This window comes from Anastrepha ludens, chromosome 4 (genome assembly GCF_028408465.1).
Source record: "Anastrepha ludens isolate Willacy chromosome 4, idAnaLude1.1, whole genome shotgun sequence".
Taxonomy (NCBI): domain Eukaryota; kingdom Metazoa; phylum Arthropoda; class Insecta; order Diptera; family Tephritidae; genus Anastrepha; species Anastrepha ludens.
In genome coordinates this window covers 50,979,511-50,995,985 of record NC_071500.1, presented here as the reverse complement: position 1 = coordinate 50,995,985, position 16,475 = coordinate 50,979,511, and positions in this window count along the sequence as shown.

The following is a 16,475-nucleotide window of genomic DNA, read 5'->3' as shown; positions in this document are numbered from 1 at the left end:
GCATGAATACCTACAAACAACAAAGCAAAGTAAGAGGCCAACTATCAAATGTAAATTTAGAGGCGAGTTTGAAATTTAAAATGACAAGCCAAATGAGACAAATTTATCCAAACTTTCTAAAACCATGCGAAGCCAACACTCCCATTGAACTTGTTGGATCAATTGGTTGTTATTGAAGTGCAAGTTGGCGTTGTAAGTAAAGCTTTAATACTTTTAATTTTTAACTTAAATATAAAATTTTCTGCGAAAAACACTACTTATGAATGAATTGCTGTTTTTCTTATGAATATGTAACTAGTTTTTTTTTAACAAAAAAACTTTATTTTTGGAAGTAGGTACTATTTATTGTTGGCAAGAAAAAATGTTATGGGTCTCTAAAAACTTTGAAATTTGGTAAATTGTAATTTTTGACACTTCCAAATCAAAAGATTCCCGACCCCTGGACTAGGGGGTGACCAAACTAAAACCTCAATATGTTTTTTAATGTTTTAGTGCATTAAATTTTTGGAGATTTTTGCGACCTACACTTACGCTTCGTTTAAATAGAGGCAGCAGAAAAATCGAATTGGTTTTCCGCTAGATTGAATGACATTTTGGCATTGAAATATTTTTAATTGCTCACGTTCCTCCTACTCCTCTCTTGGAATACTTAATAAAAAAAAACGATAATTAGAATTTCCAACCATGGTGGCCACCTCACGTTACTGGTCAGACCGGAATTATTTTCTCGACTTGAAATCCAGAATATTTTTTTTTCACCTTGTTCACTTCTCTCGGGAGCATAGGGCCTCGTCAAGACTCTTCCATCGTACACGGTTCTGTCTCATGAGATGTCGGCATCTGCTAGTGCGCGCAGCATCGACCTTCTCCAAGTATGTTTTGGTCGATCGCAAACTCTACTCCCTTGCGGGTTCCAGTCCAGTGCCATTCTCGTGATACTATCTGGTGGTTTTCTCAATGTGTGACATATCCATCGCCACTTTCTGCGTTTGATTTGTTTAAATAGGTTCCTCGTTCGTTAATCTCCACAGTGCGTCGTTTCTGATGGTGTTTGGCCAGAATATTCTACAAAATGATGCGGAGGCATTTGTTGATGGAGAATTGTAGCTTCTGTGTGATGGTGTTAGAGACCAGCTATGTTTCGCTTCCGTATCGATCTTCTTCAAGTGTTTTTTTTCGACTGCGACCTCTACTTCCTTGGGGGTTCCAGTCCAGTGCCTTTCCCGTGATGCTATCTGGTGGTTTTCTCAATGTGTGTCCTATCCATCGCCACTTTCAGCGTTTGATTTCTCTAAGGATAGGTTCCTCGTTCGTTAATCTCCACCGTGCGTCGTTACTGATGGTGTTTGGCCAGAATATTCTGCAAATGATGCGGAGGCATTTGTTGATGGAGAATTGTAGCTTCTGTGGGATGGTGTTAGAGACCAGCCATGTTTCGCTTCCGTACAACAATACGGACCTCACAGCCGAGGTAGCAGAAGTTTTCAACGAATTCCACCGGACATCCGTCAACCAATATCTGCCTTGCGTTATTGTGGTTAACTCTCATGGCCCTGGTCTTGGCGATGTTGACCTCCAGTCCGACAGAGCGTGTCAGCACGACTAGTTTGTCCGCCTTTGCTTGCATGTCAAAGAGTTTTTGAGAGAGGAGGCAGATGTCATCGGGAAAGTCCAGGTCCTCAAGATGTCTGATGAAACTCCATACGATGCCTTTTTTGTGCAGGGTCAGTTGGCTCATAACGTCATCAAGGACGATGGAGAAGAGAAGAGGCGACAGAGGACAACCTTGTCTTACGCCTGCGTTGATAGTGAATGGATCGCTGATATCGCCTTTGTGAAGCACTGCCTTTGATGAGGCGGGTTATCTTGGCAGAAACTCCCTTTCTACTCAGTGGCAGCCATATTGGGTCTCGTTTGATAGTGTCGAACGCCTTCTTCTTCTTAGAGCGGGGAGCGCCACTCAACTGATTCTTCTACTATAATCCGAAGTGTGTTGGCTTGGTCCACACAGCTTCGGCGAGGGCGAAAACCAGCTTGCTCGTCTCTTAAGGAGCGTTCGATATCTTTGAGCCTGTTTTGTATGTGTTAAGTTGGGTTTTTCCTCGCCAGTTGCCGTAGTCACGCAGGTCGCCTTTCTTGGACAGCTTCACTATGATGCCTCGTAGGTCCAGGCGGCGGTGATGTGGGGATGAAGAATTTCCGCTGATATTTGAGGGTCGACAGTCATTAGTTCAGGTTGTATGCCATCTTCGCCTGCCGCTTTGTTGAGCTTCAGCTTCTTAATTGCATCCTTAATCTCCGCTAGGCTGGGACAGGATGTTGTCATTTTATTGCTGAAAAAAAAAACTCCCATTGAGAAGTTTCGAATCCAAACCTGTTCTTGGCGTAGACAACCCATATTGAGGATATTTTCTTCGAATAATGACCACTTAGTAAGCCTAATTCCGCTTACCACCTGTTTATTATCCAACGTAGAATCTCTCTTGCCAACAAGTGCTTCTTTAGACTAAGTAGGCAATTGAGTTGTAAGTCCTCTTTCGACGAACAAAACTAATACTCTACAAGGTTTTCATCATGCCCGTCCTAACGTATGGCGCAGAAGCGAGGACGATGACAACATCCGATGAAGCGACGCTTGGTGTGTTTGAGAGAAAGATTCTGCGTAAGATTTTTGGACCTTTGCACGTTGGCAACGGCGAATATCGCAGGCGATGGAACGATGAGCTGTACGAGCTTTATGACGACATAGACATAGCACAGCCCATAAAGATCCAGCTGCTACGCTAGCTGGGTCATGTCGTCCGAATGGTATTCCGAAGTATTCGATGCGTACCAGCTGGTGGTAGCAGATCAAGAGGAAAGCCTCCTCTGCGTTGGAAAGATCAGGTGGAGAAGGACTTGGCTTCGCTTGGTGTGTCCAATTGGCGCCGGTTAGCACGAGAAATTCGGCCAAAATCGCGTAAGTGGTTATCGCGCCAATTAAGAAGAAGAAGAGGTAGCGTTTTAGTTTTAGCAGGACAATCACCATAATCTCATCTTGGAAACTGCGTTAAAAGTTATTCGCTTACCATACGTACAGATTGTTAAGATACCTACCACCGAACAAATTAAATGAAAGGAATGATCAAATGATGATAAAGATTGTGATCATTTGAAATTTATCGTTGACAAAATCTGCTCAGCAAGTGGGGTCCCTATCTTCTCTTCTGGTTTCTAGTTTAAGAAGGCGGCCGCCGTAGCCGAATGGGTTGGTGCGTGATTACCATTCGGAATTCACAGAGAGGTCGTTGGTTCGAATCTCGGTGAAAGCAAAATTAATAAAAACATTTTTCTAATAGCAGTCGCCCCTCGGCAGGCAATGGCAAACTTCCGAGTGTATTTCTGCCATGAAAAAGCTCCTCATAAAAATATCTGCCGTTCGGAGTCGGCTTGAAACTGTAGGTCCCTCCATTTGTGGAACAACATCAAGACGCACACCACAAATAGGAGGAGGAGCTCGGCCAAACACCTAGCAGAAGTGTACGCGCCAATTATTCATTCATTCAAGATTTAAGAGAGGATGGAGGAGTGCTTATATTATATTTTCGGTAGAATTTTCTAATTATAGGTAAGTTGCCTTCATTACTACTTCATTTGACGCGCTGTAACCAGATTTGCCTTTGTGTCCGGTGACCTTTACTAACTTAATTGCACACTTTGCAACCTGCTCGTTTATAGATCCATATTTATTTGGTCATCTTGAAAAGGTGCTATGACACTGAATTCAAAGATGATATTGTGGCCCAATGCTCCAACTTGGAACACTAAGAAATTATGTTGTTGATGACGACATTGCATTGCAAAGATTTTAGCGCAGTTTGGCTGTCAGAGTAAGTGACATAAGCGTATACTCGTGTAGATACAATTGGCATTTAAGCCCTTTGTTGTTAAACCCTTAAACGCTCCTCCTTCTATTTGTTGTACGCGTATTGATTTTTTTCCTCGAACAGAGGGGCCTACAGTTTTATGCCGACACAAAACGACAGATGGCTTTTATGAGGAGTTATTTCAATGCAGAAATACTCACGGATGCTTGCAAAAACCTGCCGAGGGCATCCGTTATAACGAAAAACTGTTTTTCTATCTATGGGCTTTCGTGCCAGCGGTTTCGAACGGTAGTTACGCCCCAACCCATTTGGCTTCAGTGACCGCTAAGAGTAAGTCTCAGACTCTACGGAGCCGATTAGTCACCTCTTTTTTCTCTGTTGATTTAGCCTGAAAGACGCTGAAGTGGGCAGAAAGCCGTAGGTTTGGTAAGAGTTCCACTAAGTAAATACTGCTGCCAACGATGTTGTTCAGCATTGAGATCTCGGTGAAGATGGCATCGTACCCTGGATATATAAGTAGATCTACAAAGTTGTAGTATTTGAGTTATAAGAACCAGCCAAAAATAAATGAAAAGGTTCACAAAACATTTTCTGTTGGTTAGGACCCATATAAATGACTGCCTTTTTATAATATTATAATGTTTGTTTTTTATTCAACACTCACAAACATTTTATCGGTGCATCTCCTCCGAATTATGAAATCAATTGCACTCTTTGATCTTAGCAGTCCTTGTGACTTATATAAGTATATATGTATGCATGTAAGTATATCCTCAAATATTTCTTTTTGATTGATCAACCAATAAATGCACTACAACAAGATAATCTCAGAAACAAGCAATTAAAAAAAGAGTAAAAAAAACAAAAATCAAACTAACATCGATTGAAGTATGCAGATAATTCTTTTTAAATTAAAAACTCAACCAAACAAATTAAACAAACATCGTCAAGGCAAAAACAAGTCGTTTATTTACAGCTTCGATTATCGCAATGCAACATTGAAATATTTGCAGGCTTATTTCGTAGTTCCTCCTCGCTATGAACAACCAATATTATTGCGTCTTCTTGTTACCTGCAAGTGTAATAATTTTGTAATAACTTGTAAAATACCAAATGGAAAGCTATACCTACCTATATGCACATCAAAGCAAAAAAAAAAAAAAAATTCCCAAAGCAATAGCTTGACTGCTGGGGCTGAAACTTTACTCCCATCTCTGTGTAGCGAAGTTGTGAAGTCAACTGCAACCGAATTCCGGATGAATAATGTCAGTGTGTATTGATGCCTCGGAGGTGTGCATTGATATGTCATTTCGGTAAAATGATGCTTGTTAGCGCTGGATAGCTGGTCGGGTTGCATGCATAGTGATGCTTGAATTGTTAAAAAACAGGTTAATGGTAATCGGTACAAGAGTATGTGGGTGTGAGTTAAACGGAATTAGGGAATAAATACAATATAATGCCAGGGTGAACAGAAAGAGTACATCATTTATATTGACAAGTTTTGAGTAATTATTACAATTTTTTCAATATTAATTTTTTTTTATAGAACTATACTTTATACTGCAACAAAAACTATGTAAAGAAAAGTTTCAAACTTTGTACAAAATGTATAATGTATAAAATTCAGCGAATTTTGACGCTGACTGTACGAGGTGTGTTCAAAAGGTATCTCGAGTTTTGAATTTTCGCAAGTTACGTATATTCCAACTTCGATTTTTTTGTGGCGATATGTTGGTACTCATGTCTCTCAGTCGAGCCGACGAGTTCGGCCATTTTGAACGTTTAGTTAATTGTTGACAGCTGCTTTGCTTGCACGTGTTTCGGCTCGACTTCGATTATTATCTTTTCAAAAAGATGGATCAAAGAACCTGTATCAAATTTTGTGTGAAAAACGAAATTAAGTGCGCGGATGCATTCTGAATGTTGACTGTGCCATACGGAGAACCTACTTTGGACTAAAGCAACGTTTATCGGTGGTACAAAATGTTCTCAGAAGGCCGAGAAGATGTGAACGACGAAAAGCGTGCCGGACGCCCGTGCACTTCAACAACAGACGAAAAAATTGATGAAGTGAAGAAAATGGTATTAGCCAATCGTCGAATCACCGTTAGAGAAGTTGCTGAGGACCTAGACATATCGATTGGCTCGTGCCAGTCGATTTTTTTTCAATGATTTGGGCATGAGACGAGTCGCCGAAAATTCGTACCAAAACTGCTCAATTTCGAGAAAAAGCAGCATCGCATGAACATTGCTAATGAGATGTTGGACTCTGTCCGCGACGACCCAAATTTGCTACAGAGGGTCATAACTGGTGACGAATCGTTGGTTGATGGTTATGACGTGGAAACCAAAGCTCAACCATCTCAATGGAAGCTGCCACACGCGCCAAGTTCGGTCGAATATAAAAGTTTTGCTTACCGTTTTCTTCGATTGCAGGGGCGTTGTGCATCATAAGTTCTTGCCACAGGGTAAAACGGTCAATAAGGAATATTACCTGCAAAATATGCGCAATTTGCGCTAAGCAATCCGCCAGAAACGTCCGGATTTGTGGAAGAACAAAAATTGGCTCTTGCATCACGATAACGCCCCAGCTCACACATCGTTGCTAATGATGCCACAGCCACCGTATTCCCCAGATCTGGCTCCCTGTGACTTTTTCTTGTTCCCGAAACTGAAGAGACCCATGAAAGGACGACGCTACGCTACGATTGACGAGATAAAGACGGCATCGAAGGAGTAGCTGAACAGGATAAAAAAATGATTTTTTGAAGTGCTTCGAAGATTGGAAAAAACGTTGAAACAAGAGCATAATATCTCATGTGGATTACTTTGAAGAGAACAAAATAGATATTAATGAATAAATAAATAATTTTTGAAAAAACACACAATTCGCGAAACTTTTTGAACACATCTCGTATATGTATTGCTGGGCGATTGCATAATTAATGTATAAGCAAGCGAATATTACGTCAAAATTAAACTAATAAGCTCAAAAATTTTACAAAGTTTTAAATAAAATATAAAAACATGTATTAAAGAGTACAACAAACACTAAAAGTTTTTACACAAGCTAAAACACTAAAATGATAATGGAGTCCAGACAAGATGATAACAGTAATAAAAAAAACTACAATACATATAGTAAATATTTGTTTTTGTGCAATTTGGTGGTTTAAATGTACAAATTTCAATCAGATTGTAAGAAAGTAATTAAAAAACAACAACGAAAAAAGACACTTTGTCATTCAAATAACCAAATCGCAAAAAAAAAAATCAAAGCAGCTAATAACTTCACCTTACAGCCATTCCATATCAAACGTAACAAACTTCTGCAATATGGACTTCCATCTGGCTGAAAGTTTTTTTGCACTTGTGCTTAATTCATACTTAAACTGACGGCATGTTCCTTGTTTTACATTTTTTTTATATAATTTAAAAAATCATTAACAAGAGGGCCCAAAACTTTATAAGCCAAATTTTTCTGATCCGATTTACATATGTACATGGGGTATCGTTGGAAAGGTTACACTGTTGACAGAAATTTGATTATCTTCATAATTTTTCCCACAAAATACACTTATATATATTAAGGCTCTCCATTTCAATTTAAAATTTCTTTCCATACTCCCAAAATTCTTTCGACTGAACTATTATCTGTAAGAATATTGAGAAAATATCTTTTACATACAATAATTTCACAGATGAAGTATTAAAGGTTTGCATGAAATCACCAGGTTTTGGTAGATGTAAGAAGGAATTACTGCTTGTATGAATTCACTTTGATAGTGACGCAATTCCATTTTAAGCCCCGCCGTTCGCGTTACATTCATTTATGTACAGAGTGGTCCAAATTTTTTTAAATGGACCTTTGAGGGTATTTTGCTTATTGCAATTAAGAAATCATCAATTAAATTTTAACCAAGCTCTGATAGTTAACACTGACTGATTGATAAAGTTTCGAATTTTAGATTTTTCAAGTATTTCCTCGGCCAAAATCGCGTAAGCGGCTGTCGCGCCAATCAAGAAGAAAAATTTATCATTAAAAAAAACAATTTTGTTTGGAAAATTATTTTAAAAACTAGAACGTCTGTTTAGTTATACAAAACGAATAAGAATAATGCAATTGATTAGATTCAACAGGTAATTGATATAACGGTTTATATATTTATTAAACGGAAAGTTTAGTAATAGTGTTATCTCGAGAAACGGTATTGACAAAGTCGTTGGTTTCCGCTAACAATCCAATAAAACAGCACAGTAGCAATTAAATTTAGATGCTATGCGCTGTATTTCCAGGTTCCCAGTGATAAGAAGTAACTGTTGGTTTTTCACTAGCGTCAGACTGCAAAGCAGGAAATGGTTGGGGATGCAATTATAGTGATAGCTATAATTCGAATTCTGGATAGGCGATTAAAAAATCTGTAACTAAAAAAATAAATCTATAAAAATGCATTGTCGATTACAAAGAAGATGGGATAATTGCTTGATAATGGGCCATACGCATAACATGGGCATTAAAAACAAAATGGCGTGCATTCGTTATATGGAGAAATTGCGCAACAATGTCAGGGGGTAAAGTATAAAAAAACAACGAGAATTTCGAGCCGCTTCAAATATGCACTTAAGTATACTAAAACTTAATGGGCTATAAAACTGCGTACACATTTTTTTTAAATTCCGGTTAAGAAGTTTGAAATTTTGATATAAATTTCTCGAACTTTTATTAATTGTATGCAAAGTTCGAAACTTAGATTACAGACAAAAGAATATATACATATATATATGGGGCATTCTTCGCCAACCGGACACCCCCATCTGCCCAGAACAGTTTTTATAAAAAAAATTTTTCCCTATGCCGAAATAAAAGCTTATGTCATGTACTTTAATTTGTCATGTGGCACTTTTTAAATATTCAAGATGGACGACGAATATTGACATGATGCTCGGGGGTTTCTGGGTTCGCTGCTGAATATAAATATTGAAGGAAATTGCTGAAATTGGAATTTTTTTTTCATAATACAGGATTTTTTCACAGTAAAACTTTTTTTTCTTCTGGAGAATTGGAAAATCTTTTAATAATCACTTCCTTTTTGTTTGAGATTTGGAAGGAATGGCTTTTTAGTATTTCTGGTACTGGTGCTGCAGACTCGAATCTTTTGTTAAGCTTCCAACATATTTGTCAATATTCGTCGTCCATCTTGAATATTTAAAAAGTCGGCATAGGGAAAAATTTTTTTTATAAAAACTGTTCTGGGCAGATGGGGGTGTCCGGTTGGCGAAGAATGCCCCATATATATACATAAAATAATTTAAATTAAAAAATAAATAAATAGTAAACATTTGTCAATACCACCTTTATCAAAAAGTTCTCTGAACAACCAACGCTCTAAGTCAACTGATTTGAGTTCTGCTTTATTTTTTTAGATTGCCACATCTATATCTATATATAAAAATTAAGCCGAAAAAAAGTGTGCGTTTGTCCGAGGTAATCTCAGCAACGCGCATAAGGAACACAATGAAAGTTCCACACATTATTGGTGTTGCTTTGGCAAAGGTTTCTGTGAAGTTTGGTTGAAATCCGATACCGCGTGTGTGTGCGGTGCGTCGGTTAAGTGAGTGTGTTTTTGCTATTTGCCGCACGTATTTTTTGTAGAGCACATAGCATTCATTAGAATTGAATACATTTTGGTCGTGTGTGTCTGGGCCGATTATTATGAAATTTGGTATATATATATATATTTTTCCACGGAGAAGGTTAGTATAATATGCTTATTGATTCCACTCGCCACCAGGTGGCGCTGCCGAAGGCCAAAACGTGGACCCGGGTAACCTTAGGATGTGTTTTTACATTGTGGATATCAAATCAAAGCTACTGATGAGTGCTTTAATACAGAGTATTTTTTAGATCTCTGAGTGACCAGGGTCTCGAGATATAGTCGAAAAGGTGGACCAAGGTACCCTTGGATGTGTTTGTACAATATGGGCATCAGATAGAAGCTGTTGATGAAAGCTTTTAAGTGAAGTAATTTTTACTGCCCGTTTCCGGGATAAAGAAAGGAGATGGAGCTGGAGATGGAAAAGGAATAGCTACAGGAAGAGGAAGACCAAAAATTTTAAAATGTTACATATACGCTTATTATATAAACGTTAATCTGAAGTCAGTTATAGTGAAAAATTCATTGTATCATTGCCGGCGTGATTGGTAATCGTTTCCTTAATTTTTTGCAGAAAGGTTATGCTAATATGAGATATTACCTATATCATTCATATATTTACGTATTACCTGTGTACTCACAAATATAAGGTTGAAGCAAATATATGTCAGTTTTTTTACTTCGCCTGGAAAAGTTTATATAAATTTAAGAAGAGTAAATAGAACTTATTTTATATCAGACTTCACGCAAAAAAGTCATTTGCACCTGAACACATAGCTGGGTTAAAGCGGAGGGGAATATAACAGTTATCTTCTCCTTCTCCGCTTTTTCGTACACGACGAAGTTTATGTATCAAACGATTGATGTTGTTGTTTATGTGTAAAAGGGAGCGCATCTATGCAAATGCAGAACGGAACAACGACGCGCTCAAACTTTCTTTCTGATCTGATTTTCAAGCAAACAACAAGTGAGTATTTTTTCTCCAGAGAAAACCACGTTTAATTAATTAATCTAGATTTTTTTAAAGACGACCAGCGAAACGGGCGGGTTTTCGCTAGTTCCTAACGAATTTGCATCATCATTGCTTGTCATTTGTAAAAGTTAAGCCGTCTTGAGTAAATTTACTTATGCACATGTTTTCGATTTTTTACAGTTTTAAAAATGAATTTGAATTTGCAACAACGAGTTTGTATTAAATTTTGTATTAAAAATAGGTTTAATTTTGCATCTGCTCTGTAATGATTCTTTAAAGAAAACAGCCGTTTACGCTTCAGAAAAGACCTAGGGTTACGAACTTAGTAACAAATCGTCGACATCGAAAACCGATGAAAGCATCAATAAAGTGAAAGAAGAGAGAAAACGTTGATCAATGATCGCAAATTAACCATCAGAGATCTGTCAGAGGAGGATGGTTCCATGTGTAGAAGTCCACGCAAGTGGGGAAAGTTACTGATCGCCATTCACTTGGGAGTGGCCAGGACGATTCTTCTACATATGGTTCAAGCAGCTCACAACGGCCGGGATTAGCCCACGTATCCTCTGGGTAGCTTCCGAACACCCGTTCGGGAGTGAGCTAAAGTGAGAAGGCGAAACATTCCAGGATAGCTGGTTGTGCGTTGGGTTTGGGACCCGCCACTTAAAAATCCCCCCCAATGAAAACTTTAAAAAAGCCTCGGATGAGACCTCCCTATACTGATGACGACCCCTACAAACGAACTAAGGACTATGATTTGAGGGCATGCACCTGGAATGTCCGGTCCCTTAATGGGGAGGGTGCCTCTGCCCGGCTGGTTGATGTCCTCGTGAGAGTAAAGGCTGACATCACTGCCATCCAAGAGATGCGATGGACGGGGCAAGGAAAGAAAACCATAGGACCTTGCGACGTCTACTACAGCTGCCATGTAAAGGAGCGCAAATTCGGTGTCGGATTTGTTGTGGGAGAGAGACTTCGTCGCCAAGTACTGTCGTTCACTCCGGTGGACGAGCGTCTCGCAACAATCCGCATCAAAGCCCGTTTTTTTAACATATCGCTAATTTGCGCCCACGCCCCGACGGAAGAGAAGGACGATGCGACCAAAGATTCTTTCTATGAGCGCCTGGAACGTTCCTATGAGCGCTGCCCCCGCCACGACATAAAAATCGTGCTTGGCGACTTCAACGCCAGGGTGGGCAAGGAGGGAATTTTTGGTCCCACAGTCGGAAAATTCAGCCTACACAACGAAACATCCGGTAACGGACAGAGGCTGATCGACTTCGCCGGGGCCCGAAACATGGTAGTCTGCAGCACCAGATTCCAGCATAAAAAGATACACCAAGCTACCTGGCTGTCCCCTGATCGAAAAACGCGAAACCAGATCGATCATGTTGTGATAGATGGAAGACACGCTTCTAGTGTATTAGATGTACGTACGATCCGAGGACCCAACATTGACTCGGATCACTACCTTGTTGCAGCCAAACTGCGCACGCGCCTCTGTGCAGCAAAAAACGTGCATCTACCTACGCAAAGAATGTTCGACCTCGAAAAGCTGCAATCACAACAGACAGCCAGAAGATTCGCCACTCGACTCTCACTCCTGCTCTCAGAGAGTACTGCCCAACAAACCGGCATCCACGAACAATGGAGCAACATTTCTCGTTCTCTACGTACCGCCGCCGAAGAAGAAATCGGATTCCGGCGAGCCCGAAAAAACAATTGGTACGACGAGGAATGTCATGCTGCCACAGAAAGAAAGGATGCCGCCTATAGAGCCACGCTGCGATCGGGCGCAACGCGAGCCATGTGGGATCGCTACAGAGAGCTGAAAAAGGAAGAGAGACGTATTATCCGACAGAAGAAACGAGAGGCCGAAATACGTGAGTGCGAAGAGCTTGAGATGCTGGCCAACAGGAACAACGCCCGAAAATTCTACCAGAAAGTTCGGCGGCTTACAGAAGGTTTTAAGACCGGGGCGTTTTCCTGTAAGAACAAAGACGGCGATCTGGTGACCGACGTACAGAGCAATCTTAAATTATGGAGGGAACACTTCTCGAACCTATTAAACAGTGACAGCTGCGCATGTCACCGAGAAAGTGAAGATCCCGATACCCCAATCGTTGACGACGGAATTGTCGTTCCGCTACCCGATCATGACGAGGTGAGAATAGCGATAACGCGGCTAAAGAACAACAAAGCCGCGGGCGCCGACGGACTGCCGGCTGAGCTATTCAAACATGGCGGCGAGGAGCTGGTAAGGTGCATGCATCAGCTCCTATGCAAAATATGGTCGGATGAAAGCATGCCTGCCGATTGGAATTTAAGTGTGCTCTGCCCAATCCATAAAAAGGGCGATCCTGCAATTTGTGCCAATTACCGCGGGATTAGTCTTCTAAATATCGCCTATAAGGTTCTAGCGAGCGTATTGTGTGAAAGGCTGAAGCCTACCGTCAACCAACTGATTGGACCTTATCAGTGTGGCTTCAGACCTGGAAAGTCTACCATCGACCAAATATTCTCAATACGCCAAATCTTGGAAAAGACCCATGAAAGGAGAATCGACACACACCATCTTTTCGTCGACTTCAAAGCTGCATTCGACAGTACGGAAAGGAGTTACCTGTATGCCGCGATGTCTGAATTTGGTATCCCCGCAAAACTAATACGGCTATGTAAGATGACGTTGCTCAACACCAACAGCGCCGTCAGAATTGGAAAGGACCTCTCCGAGCCGTTTGATACCAAACGAGGTTTCAGACAGGGTGACTCCCTGTCGTGTGACTTCTTTAACCTGATGTTGGAGAGCATCGTGCGAGCCGCAGAACTTAATCGCTCAGGCACAATTTTTTATAAGAGCGTACAATTGCTGGCATATGCCGATGATATTGACATCATCGGCCTTAACAACCGCGCTGTTAGTTCTGCCTTCTCCAAACTGGATAAAGAGGCAAAGCGAATGGGTCTGGTGGTGAACGAGGACAAAACGAAGTACCTCCTGTCTTCAAACAAACAGTCGGCGCACTCGCGTATCGGCACCCACGTCACTGTTGACAGTTATAACTTTGAGGTTGTAAAAGACTTCGTTTATTTAGGAGCCAGCATTAACACCGATAACAATGTCAGCCTTGAAATCCAACGTAGAATCTCTCTTGCCAACAAGTGCTACTTTGGACTAAGTAGGCAATTGAGTAGTAAAGTCCTCTCTCGACGAACAAAACTAACACTCTACAAGACTCTCATCATGCCCGTCCTAACGTATGGCGCAGAAGCTTGGACGATGACAACATCCGATGAAGCGACGCTTGGAGTGTTCGAGAGAAAGATTCTGCGTAAGATTTTTGGACCTTTGCACGTTGGCAACAGCGAATATCGCAGACGATGGAACGATGAGCTGTATGTGCTTTACGACGACATAGACATAGCGCAGCGAATAAAGATCCAGCGGCTACGTTGGCTGGGTCATGTCGTCCGAATGGATACAAACGCTCCGGCTTTGAAAGTATTCGATGCGGTACCAGCTGGTGGTAGCAGAGGAAGAGGGCGGCCTCCTCTGCGTTGGAAAGATCAGGTGGAGAAGGACTTGGCTTCACTTGGTGTGTCCAACTGGCGCCGGTTAGCACGAGAAAGAAACGACTGGCGCGCTTTGTTAAACTCGGCCAAAATCGCGTAAGCGGTTATAGCGCCAATTAAGAAGAAGAGAAGAAGATCTGTCAGAGTACTTGAACATTGCTTATGCAACCATTCAGGACATTGGTATTAATGATTTGAACTTGCGCTGCAAAGTTGATCCCAAAGGACCGGAATTTTTTGCGAAAAACGAACAGCTTTGATATTGCCAAATACATGATTTGCCAGGCTGAACATTCAGGCGAGCCAACATTCTTCAAACGCATCATTGTTGGAAACGAGAGGTGGGCTTATGAGTACGACACGCAATTCAGATATAAATCGAATAAGTGAAGAGCTCCGTATGAATCAAGACAAAACAAATCGTCTTTTCTGTCCAAAAATAAAGCGATGTTCATGGTTTTTTTTGGATTACAATACGAATTTTTGCAAGAAGGTCAGGCAGTTAATACTATTATTTGGACGTTATGAGACGTTTATGTGAAGCAATGCGCCAAAAAAAGGGAGTATTTGTGGGAAAATAACTCGTGGATTTTGCGCCCTGATAACGCACCATCGCACAGAGCCATCATTACCCGTAAATTTTTAAGGAAGAAATGGAAAAGTCGAAGACGGCTTTGAATTCCACAAATGTTTTGAGAGATGAATCAAACGCTGGCATAAGTGCGTTGCTGTTAGTGAGGAGTACTTTGAAGGCGATAATATCACTTTAGAAGAACAAAGTTTTATTTTAATTTTTTTGAATATACCCTTTGATCAAAAAGTACCGGGAAGGTGATGTTGACTCTTTTCTTCGAGGCGTAGGGCACCATGAGTACCTTCCATCGTACCAGACAGTCAATAAATAATATTATTTATCCGTTTTGAAGCGTTTGAGAGATGCTGTACGTCGCAAACGACCGGAAATTTGAGCAAGAAATTCTTGGATTTTGCATGATGATAAATTTGTGCTGGATTATTTGACCAAACACTAAGTATCGCGAAAGCTCCGTATTCATCTGATATGGCCCTCAGCGAATTCTTTTTGTTTCCTAAGTTGAATTTAGCACTTCGTGGAAGGAGATTTCAGTCGAGAGAGGAGATCAAAGAGAATGCGATGAATGAGCTGAAGGCCATCCCTTCGTCGGCCTGCCAGGGGTGCATGGAGGACTGGGTTAAACGCTGGCACATGTGTGTTGCTTCAGATGCGTCATATTTTGAAGGAGATAAAAAAAAAATTTGAGTGAAATTTAACTCTGTTTCGTTTTATTTAAACATTCCCGGTACTTTCTGTCATAGGGTACTGCCGGAACTTTTTGATCAAGGTGGAATGTAGTGTTTTTAAAAATTTGGAACGGAGAATATTTATATGCGCTATACAACATCTAAGCCATTAAAGAGTACTTATCCATCATTAAATATTCCTTCGTTTTTTGTTCCATTCTATTCTAATTTTTGATTGAAATCGCCTAGGTTCCTGTGCATGAATGGTTATGATGACAGACTTTACGAGTTTGGATTTTATATACCGAGGTTCTGCTTTTTGTCAACGAATTCAATGCTATCTATGTATGTAGAGTCATTATTTAACGGCTGGCATGGCATGTGTTTCTTCATCACTTCCGTTAATCGATAACTTTCATTAGTATCCGATTTTTTCGAATATGTCCAGTACGTATTTTATTTTGCTGACATTTATCGCTGGGTCAAGCTCTCTGAAAACTGTTTTGGTGGCTCTTTTGAGGCTGATGTTACAATTTGTTTTTTGTAGTACCAGTACAGTACCAATATGTTGTACGAGTAAGTTCTTACAAGAGGTGCCTTTAACTCAAATTGGAAGCACATGTGAGTATTACACTTTCCAACATTAAATTAGAGAAAATATTCAGAAAGGCTTTGATTTAAACATGTTTTGATTTATTAAGGGTCATACAGGTTGATCATTTCGTGTTTAATTCAACTTTTAAATACGACGTTGTAGAGTCTGCACCTATTCGGTAAGAGACTAGAAGATGGAGATAAGAGATAGTATCCATCTTTTGTTTTTATGTAAAGCTCAGATAGCTCCAGGAATATATTACAATAATAAATTATTAATAAAACAAACATTTGTGCATAAATTGGTCAGTCTATATTTTCCTGACAATTCTGTTTTGTATTTTTATTGCGATTTCTCTATTCGACCCGAATACTTCATTATGCTTTGCTACTTGCAAGATCACTAACAAATTTTAATCAAAAGGAAGCTACACCTACAGCAATAACGCCACACATTTATAACATTGCTTCTGTTTCAGCGGTTCATATTACAATTGCCTCTATAAAAAGCATCCGATATACATAGATGTACGAGGGTAGAGGAAATTGGCTGTA